This window comes from Gouania willdenowi, chromosome 19, assembly GCF_900634775.1.
Source record: "Gouania willdenowi chromosome 19, fGouWil2.1, whole genome shotgun sequence".
NCBI classification, from domain to species: Eukaryota; Metazoa; Chordata; class Actinopteri; order Blenniiformes; family Gobiesocidae; genus Gouania; species Gouania willdenowi.
Window position 1 is genome coordinate 6,361,991 of NC_041062.1, and position 12,043 is coordinate 6,374,033.

Sequence of the window (12,043 nt, forward strand, 5' to 3'; positions counted from 1 at the left end):
AAATTGTGTTAAAAGCTGCTGCTAAAGTGTTACAGGTGAACACAAGATAAGACAGTCATGGGCAACTGGCGGCGTGGGGGCCACATGTAGCATTCGGTCTAATTTTGTGTGGCCCCCAAAACAAATCCCTGAAAATTGTATTTCAGGAAGTTGGAAGGAATCTAAAGCCCGACATAATACACAAAATAACTCCCAAAACACACAAATTGACAGCAAAAAATTCCAAAAATGTGTGGACACACACAACAACCAACTGTCAACAAAATTGCACAAAATGACAAAAGCAATATATAAAGTTGCCCCAAAAACGACAAAAATGCAGAAAATGACAGAACACAAAAAAATAACAAAAACTCAAAATTGCTAAAAACTGACAAAACAACAAAATCAAGGGGTGCCCTTGAGCAAGACTCTGAACCCCAACACTGCTCCCTTCATTGTAAAGCGACTTTGAGTATCTAGAAAAACGCTATATAAAATTGAGGTATAATAATAATAATAATAATAATAATAATAATAATAATAATTAAAAAGATCATTCTAAATGCTGACATGAATATTTATAATGTGGCCCTCGGATCAGACAATCATATTTTTGTGGCTCCTACTGTTATAGAGATGCCCATCCCTGATTTAAGAGATACAAACTGACTGTAGTGGGAACCTTGTCTGGTTCAGAAACTCCATGTTTACATCTACTAATCTGCATAATCTGAAATAATTCCCAAATGTAGACCCCTGTCATTCCATCTTTGGTGGACACTGCCTTGATGGTCCCGAGCCCCCCCTCCCTACAGCTCTACAACTGGAGGGATCAGTTTCACAGGCTCCTGTAAAGCGGAACCTGGAAGGCTCAGGTTTCACAAGTACAAAAGTTTCTGCTTTAATCCCATCACGTGCAGTGAGCGGTCAGGGTTTAATCCCAGGTTATCAGTACTTGGTGAGTTTGGTGACTGTGGAGACAGGAAGAGATGATCTATTTTCCTTCTGACTGTTTTTGTTCAATCAAGATAGTTTTTTGTGTTTTTTTCCACCAGATTACAAACAGAATGTTAAATGGTACTAAATGTATTTTGGTAACAGTTTAATAGGCTGATAAAACTAAGAAATCCTTTAAATATGTCCTTAAAAATGGCTGACGGTGGTTTGCTGTTGCTCAATATCACGTGTCAAATTCAAAACTGGCCCTTTAGAGCAGGAGTGTCGAATTCATTTTAGTTCATTAACATTAAACATAATCATATTTAATGGGTTTTCTCAAACGGTACATCTCGGTTTGTCAATATCGGTAGAAAAACTAATACCGATGTTGACCAATATTATATTTTATGCCAAATATTGGCCAATAATATTGCCTAATCTCACATATTTTGCCATCATATCTCTAGAATCTAGAATCTGTCTCTTGCTGCTCTGATGCTGGTTGTGTGATCTTGTTGCCAGGCAGGCTGTTTACTTATCTCTGTCATTAATCTTAATTTGTCAGCACAGGCTTGAGGTGAAGGCGAGCGAAGGGGGAGCAGAAAGGCGGGGCAGGACTAAAAGGTAATGGCACCCCTGCCGCTCCATTATGGTGTCAATGCTCTGTTAGCAGGAGATAAGATCTACTCCAAATCACCTGAAGCCAATTCTCCACTTTACCTGCTCAGGGCTGAGAGACAAGGAGAGAAGAAGAGGAGACAGAGAGGCTATATACCTGTGCCTGATCTCACAATCAATGCCTCACATCAACCAAACCAATTCATCTCCACAGATTTCTATCTGCTATTTGCTCTCTGACTGGTTGATATGAGTGGAAATCCAGTCCATGGTTTACAGTGATGGATGAAAGGAAAGCCCAGCACTTTCTCTGCCCCATCCATCTTCACGCCACACTTGATTAATGTGCTCTGATTGGCAGGCGTGATGTATACCAGTGAGCGTGTGTATGACACAATACAGTTACAGTGAAGTGGAGCCTTTTGACCTGAGCATGCGGAAAACGTTAGCATCAATAAAGGGTCGTGACAGATTATTTTCTTCTAGATTTAATACAATTACAGTAAACGTAAACAGCACGAGTAGTTTAACACACACGTGTCCAAATTAAGGCCCGGGGGCCAAATCCGGCCCTTTAGAGCATCCAATTCCAAGAAAGTAAAAATGACAGAGAAAACATGATTTATTGTGTAAATGAAACTCGTCAATATTTGCAGGGGCTCACAGTTTTCCCAGTGCTAATATCACATGATGATGATGATGTTTGGTCAGATGTTGCACGTCACAGCCTTACGTCATCCTGCAAAATGTTGAACGAATCGATGAAGATCTGACGGAGAAATGAGTTGTAGAAATTTTGCCCCATGCTAAAGGCAGGGAATTTTGTGATTTTTGATATTTTTTTGTGACCTTCATCTTGAACCTACCTTCACCAAAAATGAATGGTCTCATCTGTGCCCAAAAACCAATTAACAGGAAACAATTTAAGTGGATTGGTCAAAAACTGAGGACAGACACACATTGAATACAGCCAATTTTGTTGTAAAGCATTTTCTAATTTTAGGTAATCCAGAGCATCACCAAAATTGAATCACCTGTTCCTTGTCCCATTATCAACATTTCCTGAAAATTTCATCAAAATCCGTTCATAACGTTTCAAGTTATAGTGTACACACACAGACAAACACACACACAAACAAGGCAGTGGCTATCCGTACAGTTGCCGTACCAATATACCGACATTCTATCTGTACGCAGCGCCCATATTTGGCCAGTTTAGGTCACATTGATAGGTCAGTCATTGGCCAGTTTAGGTCGCGAGATTAAGACTAAACCTTACCCTAAACCTAACCATAACCCCAAAAATTGGGTTATTACCTAACCCTAACCCTAAGACGCTACGTACTTGTACTTCGGTAACCGTACCAATAGCACCGGGGGTTGTCCGTACAAACACTTTCTACAAACAAACATGACGACCAATGTACTTGCGAAAATCGTTTTCGAAAGTAACAAACGCCGATGAAAATATTAACAATAAACTCTTATTTGGTTCATTGCACATAGTACATTTAAAATAGGTATCAAAGCAGGATTAATTGAACTGAAGTCAGTATTTTTAATGTGTGACAAAGTGACTCGTGAGAATTTAGGAATGTTTCAAAATAAAGCTCAAGTTCTGCATTTTGCGATGTTTGTCTTTCCACAATGGTTTTCACAGTTTTTTTCATCAAGGTGGCCAAGAACAAAAATGACAAGTGTTTAAAACTACGCTGATTGGCAGCAGAGTTTTTTTTTTTTTTTTTTTTTTTCAAAAGTAACAAGTTACTACAGCTTTGCACAAGATGGCAGCAAACAAATAGAATCTGAGAAGAAGGAAAACAATGGTGAGCCTGAAATGTGGAGGAATACAAAGCTTAGTAGCTACTTGTGGATCTATGTACACCTGCTGTACATTTAGATACTGTATGTGAATATTGGACCATTATTCTAACTGATAAAATCTCCAGTCCCATGTCTCAATTTTAAAAACAATGACACATATTTTATAATAAATAAAAATAGTTTATTACATTTAGGATTATTGGTAATGTGAGGATTTAGGGTTTTTTTTGGGGTCACATCAATAAAGTGTTGAAACAGTTTTCATGTGTCTGCATATAATCACTACAAAATAAAATTTGAAATTGTGAAATTTTTTTCTACTTTTCTCACAAAGCACGTGTCAAACTCAAGGTCCAGGGGCCATTTCCGGCCCTTTAGAGCATCCGATGTGGCCCCCAGGACAGGAAAAGTAAAAAATTACAAAGAAAACATTAATAATTGTTCAAATTACAAAATAATTCAGTTGTGGACAATTTAATGAAAGCCGTTTATAATTGCTGGAGCTCGAAAATTGTTCTCGTGCCATTATCATACGACTGCAATCGTATAAATCGCAAATTGTGGAAAGAACTCTCAGTTTTCATAAAATCTTGCAAATCCTAGAAAATTCCTCTGGACCAGATTGAGTCTCACCCTGGGACTCACATTTTGCCGCCGTCATAAAAATTGCGACCCACTTTTATTTTTTAGAATTCAACCAACCAAATTTAGTTTTCCAAAAATTGCTGTTGAAAACACACATGTATAAAATATTTTATTTATTTAGTTTCTTCCACAAAAAAAAACATTATGAGAGACATTAAGTATTTTTACATTTTTGACCAGCTGTCTGCGACCCACCCAGTACAGATCCGTGACACACTTTTGGGTCCCGGGCCACCAGTTGAAAATCCACGTAAATCTTTGGGAAATACTAAAAATGAATTATTCAGTTGTAGACATTTTAATAAAAGTGGTCAATATTTCAGAGTTTTTTGTTTATTTTGCGTACCAAAATCACACGACTGCAATCGTATTCGCAAATTGTGGCTATAACTCTCAGCTGTTCTAAAATCTTGCAAATCCTACAAATATCCTATAGATTACACAAAAATGGTCACAAAATCAAGGATTTTTCAAGTGAAGATCCTGTAGGAACTGATATTGAAAAATAGGCAAACACAAATGTTGAATTTACCAAAGTTAGGATTAAATAAATATACAGTATAACAGATAAATAATCTTGGTTTAAGTGTCCTGCTTGTATGAAAAGCTTTTATCTCGTGGCTGATCATCTGACAGCACTGAGTGTGTTTTACAGAAGTCAGATGGACAGCATGAGCCATGGAATAAAGTGCATCAAGTGCTCCCAGTTGAGCTCCATGAACGGATTAAAGGATTTGAAAAGCTCTGTCATAGAGTCGTCAATCATTGTCACACCTGCCCTGGATCCACTGTTGTTGTACGGAGTTATAACATCATCCGTCAATCCATACTCTACTCAACACCTCAGCAACAAGAGCTAAAAAAACAACCTGGGATTTACACCGTGACACAAGACACTTCAATTTACTACTGCTCCTTAAAAAAGTTTATGTTTGAGGAATGTTGCTGTAATTCAACACTTCTGTTCCTCTACTCTATTCTTCTGGCTTTTTGCTGTGGCACCTCAGCGTGTGATGTGAAGGCCTGCGATCACCTGCCCGCCTTTTTTTTTTTTTTTTTTTGATAAAACAGAGCTTCTTTGAATGAGGCTGAATCTGATATTGCAAGTTTTAAATCCTGGATGAGAGACTACAGCCTGGATGCAACGCTCTGTGTCATTCACGCCAACGTGGAGACACGCTGTCTGGCAGCTGGATGGATCAGTAGTGCTGCAGGCCCTGTTTATATGTTAACCATGCAATTTGTCAAAGCTGTACCAGCACACGCCTCTTACATTCATTCAACTTTATTAGGCATGTTTTTCTATCAGTAAGTGACATTTACTTAAAATAATGTGATTTAAATTCAGTTGCACAGAAATAAAGTAAATTACATTTGTTCCTTTAGCTCAAATGTAACATGGACACGTTCTGGGTGCAAAAAAATGACTTTACATACATAAATGCAATACTTATTTTGGATTATTTGGTCATAATCAGGACCCCTGGTACATTATAATTGTCAAATGATTGTCTTAAAAACAAACCGTAACTTATTAATCAAGGAAAAATGACCTGGAAATATTCCTTAAGAGCTGTATAATGATAGCACTGTTAATCATTTAAGTTGCTGTTAATTGACTTTTTAAAGATTTTTGCAAAACAAACCAAAAAAACAACATCCTTCTTTCAAATTAAAATCAAAACAACTGAATTAAAGATTATATTTCAAATAGATAACATTATTGGTGCTTGGATCGTGAGAAATTTCCACATTACGGCGTCCTGTTGTTAAAAAAGAAGAATATATGGAACTCTCTCCTTCAAAATAAAAGTACTTGATCTTTAATAAGTCAATGGATATGCCCACACCAACCATTTGGGATTGAGATTCTGATTTATTGTGAAGTATTTTGATTGGACAGGAACAATTATTGTGATTTTACTTTCCTTATTTTCATTATCCAAAAACAAAAGTTGAATCATATGCTATAAAGAAGTCAGTCAGTCGGCCTGACATTTATTTCAACATGAAAGTGAACTCCATTAGTTTTAACCTATGACCCTGTATGCAGACTGTAAAAATACATTTAATTTAAAAAAATCGATTCTGGTGAGAAATAGCAATTTGCAATATCATCAACCAAAAAAAAACTATTATTGTCCCACAACTAAAACTACGGAGGCGGATTAGGGCCAATTTGATAGAGAAAATAATTTTGGGCAAACAAAAATAAAGTCTAAATGTAAAAAATAAAGATGAAATTTTGAGAATGAAGTTGAAATATAATATTGAGATTAAAGTCAAAAAGACAAGATTAAAGTCAAAATTTTGAATATATACTCAAAATACAATATCGTGATAAAAGTCGAAGGTTTGTGAATAAAGTCAAATCTAAGGAAGCTGACGAGGGTCAATTTACCATATGACAACAAACAGCAGATCGTGGCAGAATTTCGACTTTAATCTTGTTTTTTGATTTTATTCTGGACATTTTAACTTTATTCTTTAAAATTAACCCTAATTTGCTCCTGTAAAGAACTGTTTATAAATCCACAAAAACTAATTTACATACTGTTTATTCTCCTCTTCATATGCAAAATTGTACAAATGTAAGTTGTGTGCCGCGTCCAGTTGAAGTATTTCTATTTTTATATTGTGCACAAGCCACTGTTTAGGTTTTTCTCATAGGTATTTGACGGTAAGTGAGCATCATGTGTGAGAAGTAAAACACCTTGGAGGAAAAATCAAAGGAAGTCCAGTCACCTTTACCACAATGACCAAGACTTGGATCACTGAGACACATCACACGGCGTTAACACAGCAGCGCAGTAAAAAGCAGCAGTGGTGACGATAACTCCCAGGCCTGTCTTCACCCGCTGTGTCAACTCATCACCTTCCAGTTGGGTGTCAACGCAGAGAGGAAGAGGAGCCAGGCCTGAAGTGGGAAGTAGTGAGAAAGGCGGGAGATGGATGGGGGGTGGGTGAAGTGAAGGGATCACCTTGCCAAATCCGCTCACAGGGTCTGTGCTCGGTGCACTTAGCGTAGCAAGCCAGAGCCAACACGTATATAGCAGAGTTTGGGCCCTCCCCGAGGCGACACTCAGGCCCTCATGGCCCCTCTGCCATTGTCATCTGTCCATCTCTCAGCCTGTCCATCCTGAAATCTGCCTGGAGGAAACCCACTTCCTCCTTTCACATTCTTCCTCCCTCCATTACCCCCAGGAGGAGCAGGGGAAGATGTGCAGGAGGAGAATCCCACAAAGGGTCAGGGCAGTATCCATGACACAATCTTTGGTGTTGGGGTCATGGCTCTAATTAGGTCCATTTATTAAGCTGCACGAGACAAAATAAAGTGACATTCAGTCAGCAAACAAATTAAGACCTGAATGGCAACGTTTACATGAGAGCTTTAATTCAGAATAGAAATTAAATCCTCTTGAAAAAGATTTAAAAATGACCTAATTCTGAATGAAAATGGCCAATCGAATTAAACTTAAATCTGAAATAAATGAGTGGTTTATTCTGATTTTATTTATTTTTTTGCCTTGTCTGCACATGCTGTTGAAGGTCAACACTATATACGTAGTGGAATCTTTTTGCCACAACAATGTATGTTTTATTATTGCAATTAAATAAAGAATTTATTTTATTGCATAATTGTGACCATCAGCAGCCCTCCCTAAGGTACTTAATTAAAAGGAGAATATAAAAAGAGAGGGCTGTGTTACACCTAGGTGAGGGGAAAGGGAAAATGGACGAGGGAGCCAGGGTGGGACGATGGAAGGGGTGCGGAAGACTTTACGGAAGATTTTAATTCCGAATGTTATAATCCCTCGAGCTTGTAAAATTTCATTCCGCTTTAAATAAATGCCAGTCGTTCTGCGCATGCTCGTCCTGTCCCAATGACACGCTGAAGCAAGCATTGGACTCGAGCCAAGACAATTTTTTTAGTCTTAGAAGATATGGATATAATGAAAAGAGTGGATGGACAGAAGCACAAACATGTGGACATTCAGGGACTTATTACCAGACCACATAGCTTCACTAATATCACGCGGGTCATCCTAAAGTTTTCCTTCCTCTCTAAATCCTGTAGAGTGGAGCTAGAAGTGTTGTTGGTCTCAAGACCAGATTTTAAAGGTCTTGGTCTTGTCTCGGACTTGAAAGCATCTTTGCTCTTGTCTTGGTCTCGGAGTGCCTGAACTTGAGATTTTTTTGTCAAGACCAGCACTGATTTCTGCTATTCTTCAACTTCACTAATGTGATAATGTGGAGAAGAACTTGGTACTCGGTGCATTCTGGTCTCAGGCAAGTCTTGTTCTAGGATAATGTGGTCTTGAGCACAAGGTAGAACAGCCGTTGCATTAACCACTGGCTTTGATTGGCCAAAGTACGGTCTTCTATCTCCCTTCTACTTCTTTCAGAAGTGAAACAGTTTGCTATTGTCGAGCTGCTGCCTCAAAACTACAATCAAAATAAAAGTGAAAATAGTTCTTGTTATGTGGTCCTCTATGTTGTAGCTAAAAAGAAAGGGTTTGTTTTGTGTTCTTGTCACTTTTGGCCCTGTCCAATCAGAACCCTTGCAAACCCCCAGAACTAAAGCGGAATTGAATAAAGGCGATTAAACGTGTTACAATAAATCTGAATTCTGAATTACTATTTCCATGTAAACACGAATCGTGGCCAATGAGAGTGAGATTCAGCTGCTGGACGTATGACAGTGGCGTGACGAGAGTGATAGGATGCTAACACACCTGACTGAGTGGAATGGCAATATGTCATCATCTTGAAACGGGTCTCGGACTGGGCCGTCTCGGTGAGTGCACCTGTGTCAGGGTGATGTATGGGTGCAGTAACACAAGCTCTGAGAAGCCATGAGCACAAGAGCCTGCACCCCCAAACTGTTCCTCCGATCCACGGCACAAGAATAGGGGCTGCATGTAAACATTTGAGAACCGTCACTCATCTTTCACCCTGTGATTTATAGCCCCCGTGGATACCCTGTCATCTGCTTATTGTGTTATAAATTATATAAAGACAAAAACCTCTAAAACACTTGGTGTGTTACATAAAACTTAATATAAAATTTACTTAATTACAATTCCTTGTTTAAAATGTATTGTATTTTGATACAGCCATATATGACATACTGTGTAGAACTCTGGGGAAACACTTTTAAAACCATAGTTAATGATGTACGAATGATAAACAAAGCAAAGCAGAATATTATGAACATACACAAATCAAATTTATGAAATTTAAAGATATTACTTTCTTATAAAATAACAGAATTAATGTTAAAAGCAAAAATAAATGCTCTTCCAGAAGGAGTTCAAAAATACTTCTTTCTATAGACCAGAAAATACAGCCTAAGAGATCAATTTATGTTTATTTTACCAAAATCAAGATTAGAAATAAAACAAAGATGACTGTTCTAGGGATTAAGGGTTTTTAATGACTAAAATTATTACATGTACTCTTTTCTTTTTAGCTGTAAGATCATTGTAAAGTGTTTTTTTTAAAGCGCTATTTAAAAACACAGCTATTATTATTATTATTATTATTATTATTATTATTATTATTATTATTATTATTATTAAATTGTGGAATAATGCTGATAAAGAAATAGAAATTTGTGACACACTATTATTTAAAAAAAGAAAATATATTTTAGAGAGTTATGTGAAGCACATACAGTATATAGATATATTTATTTTTTGCATTATTTGAAAAAATCCAACTCAAATGTACTTTGTTGAAAGCCTGCATTTCTTTTGTGTGTATAACTTGTTAAAGATTGTTTAACCTTTTTCAGTCCTGTTATATTTTTTAAATTGTGATTTATGTTTGAATATTTTTTTTTATGTTAGAATGAAACAAACTTGAAAATTTAAACTAAAACTGAAACTGTCCCAAATTAATTTTGGAGAACAAAAATGAGGAATCACAACGATGAAGATCCACATGACAAAGGTCACACACCGCGCTTTTACCGCTGTGGATTACACCCTCTGAGGTTTGTCGAACAAAACCCTGCCCTTTGGCTGGTTCTACATTCTGGGAAGCTTCTGGAAAGCCTGTCCCAGCTCTACTAAAGGAATTGGCTTGGGAACTGGTTTTTGGAGGAAAACACTAAGTCTTGGAGGAATTTGGTGCCCTGGGGATGAGTAAGTGATGTCCATCTTCTCTCAGTCACTCAGAGTTGAAACAGGAGAACACCACTGACACGTTAAGCTTCCTCACCCAAGTTCCTTTGAGCAACGCAGACACTTGAGCGTAGTTTTAAATCCTGAAGCGTAACAATCAGAAGTGAATTAAGTTAGAATTTAAAAAAGTATTTCAAAATCTGTCCGTCTAGGTTCACATTAACATTTTCATCACTTGTGTCACCAAATAACTAATAGATCTCAGCTAAACTCTGGTTTCAACAATTAGGATTAGGCTGAAAATTAACTTTATTTAACACAGGTAGTGTGTTAAATTTCAAACTCCTTACTGCTTCAGACTTTTTATATATATTTTTTGTTCTGTTTTCTTTCACTTTATCCTTTTTTTTTAAACAAGAAAGATCAGTAAAGTTATTTTTAATGAGATATCAAGTTATTTCCTTATTTACATTTCTAATTAGAATCCACAAAGTGTACATGGAGCATCTACTGATGTCTTAACATGAATGAAAAAGATTTGAGAAGTTACGACAACAAATTATAACATTGCTTTCATGAAATTTAAGGATGAAATAACATTTACTGACATTTTTCAATGATTTTGTATTGTATCTAAATGAATAGACATACGCTCTGTATTGATATATTTAAAAAAAATATATACATTTTTTGATTGTTGTCATTTTTCAAGCTAAGATTGATTCCTAAAAATCACTTTATTGTAGGTACTGATCAAGCTAATGGCTAATTTGTACTTTTTGAATATAAAAATTCTATTTTTACACCGGCAGCTTCAAGGTTGACTGTGCAACAGGACAATTATTTGTGATTCAATTTTTTTTTTCTTCTAATAATCAGTGAAGCAAATTGTGATTTATGATGTTATAAATCAGACATAGGCAACTGGCAGCCTGGGGGCCACATGCAGCCCTCAGTCTAATTTTATGCGGCCCCCAAAGTGAACGTACAAAATGACAGAAAAATACACAAGACAAAAGCAAGAATACGTAAAAAAAAAATACAAAGAATTACAACATTGCAGAGAAATACAGTAAAAACACTCCAAAATAACACAAAAGTACTACAAAAATGAACAAAAGTACAACAGTAATACAAAAACGACTCAAAAAATATACAAAATTACAGAAAAGGACAACAAAAAAGAGGAGGAAAACACAAAAAATTACTCCACAGTACATACAAATAAGCAAAATGACAACAGAAATACACCAAAATTATTCAAAAAAAAATGCCAAATGACAACATAAATACAGATTATGACTCCAAAAAACATAAATTTTACAGAAAAATGACACAAAAAGACAACAGAAATGCACAAAATGCCTCATAACGGGCAAGAAAACTACAAACATACACAGAATAACAGAAAAACACACAAAATTCTTTCTTCTTTGATTGGTCTTTATTCTAAATGCTGTCATGAGTGTTGATTATGTGGCCCTTCCATCAAACAAACATTTTTGTTGCCCCCGCTGTGATAGAAGTTGCCCACCCGTTTGGTTATCACTCTCTGTGGGTCGGATGGTTAAAAATGTTGATTCACTTCCTGTTTATTATTTGTCTGTTTTTAAATGTTTCACTGACATAAAAAAACAAAGATCTGGCTTAAACAACTTCTGAATTTCTGTCTCTCTGACTAATCTCAGGTTGAAACAAATTGCAGACTATCTCCAAAATGTCTTACAAAACATATAAAACCATTTGTTTTCCTACTGATTCACGTTGGATTGAAATAAAACCTTCATTATCTACATAACGTGTAGGTGCCATGATTTTAAAAAGCTATCCAACCGTGTCGCACCAGAAACCAAAAACCCCTCCATTGTGAGGCCGTATAAAGACAGAGGATCCTAAGACACAATAAA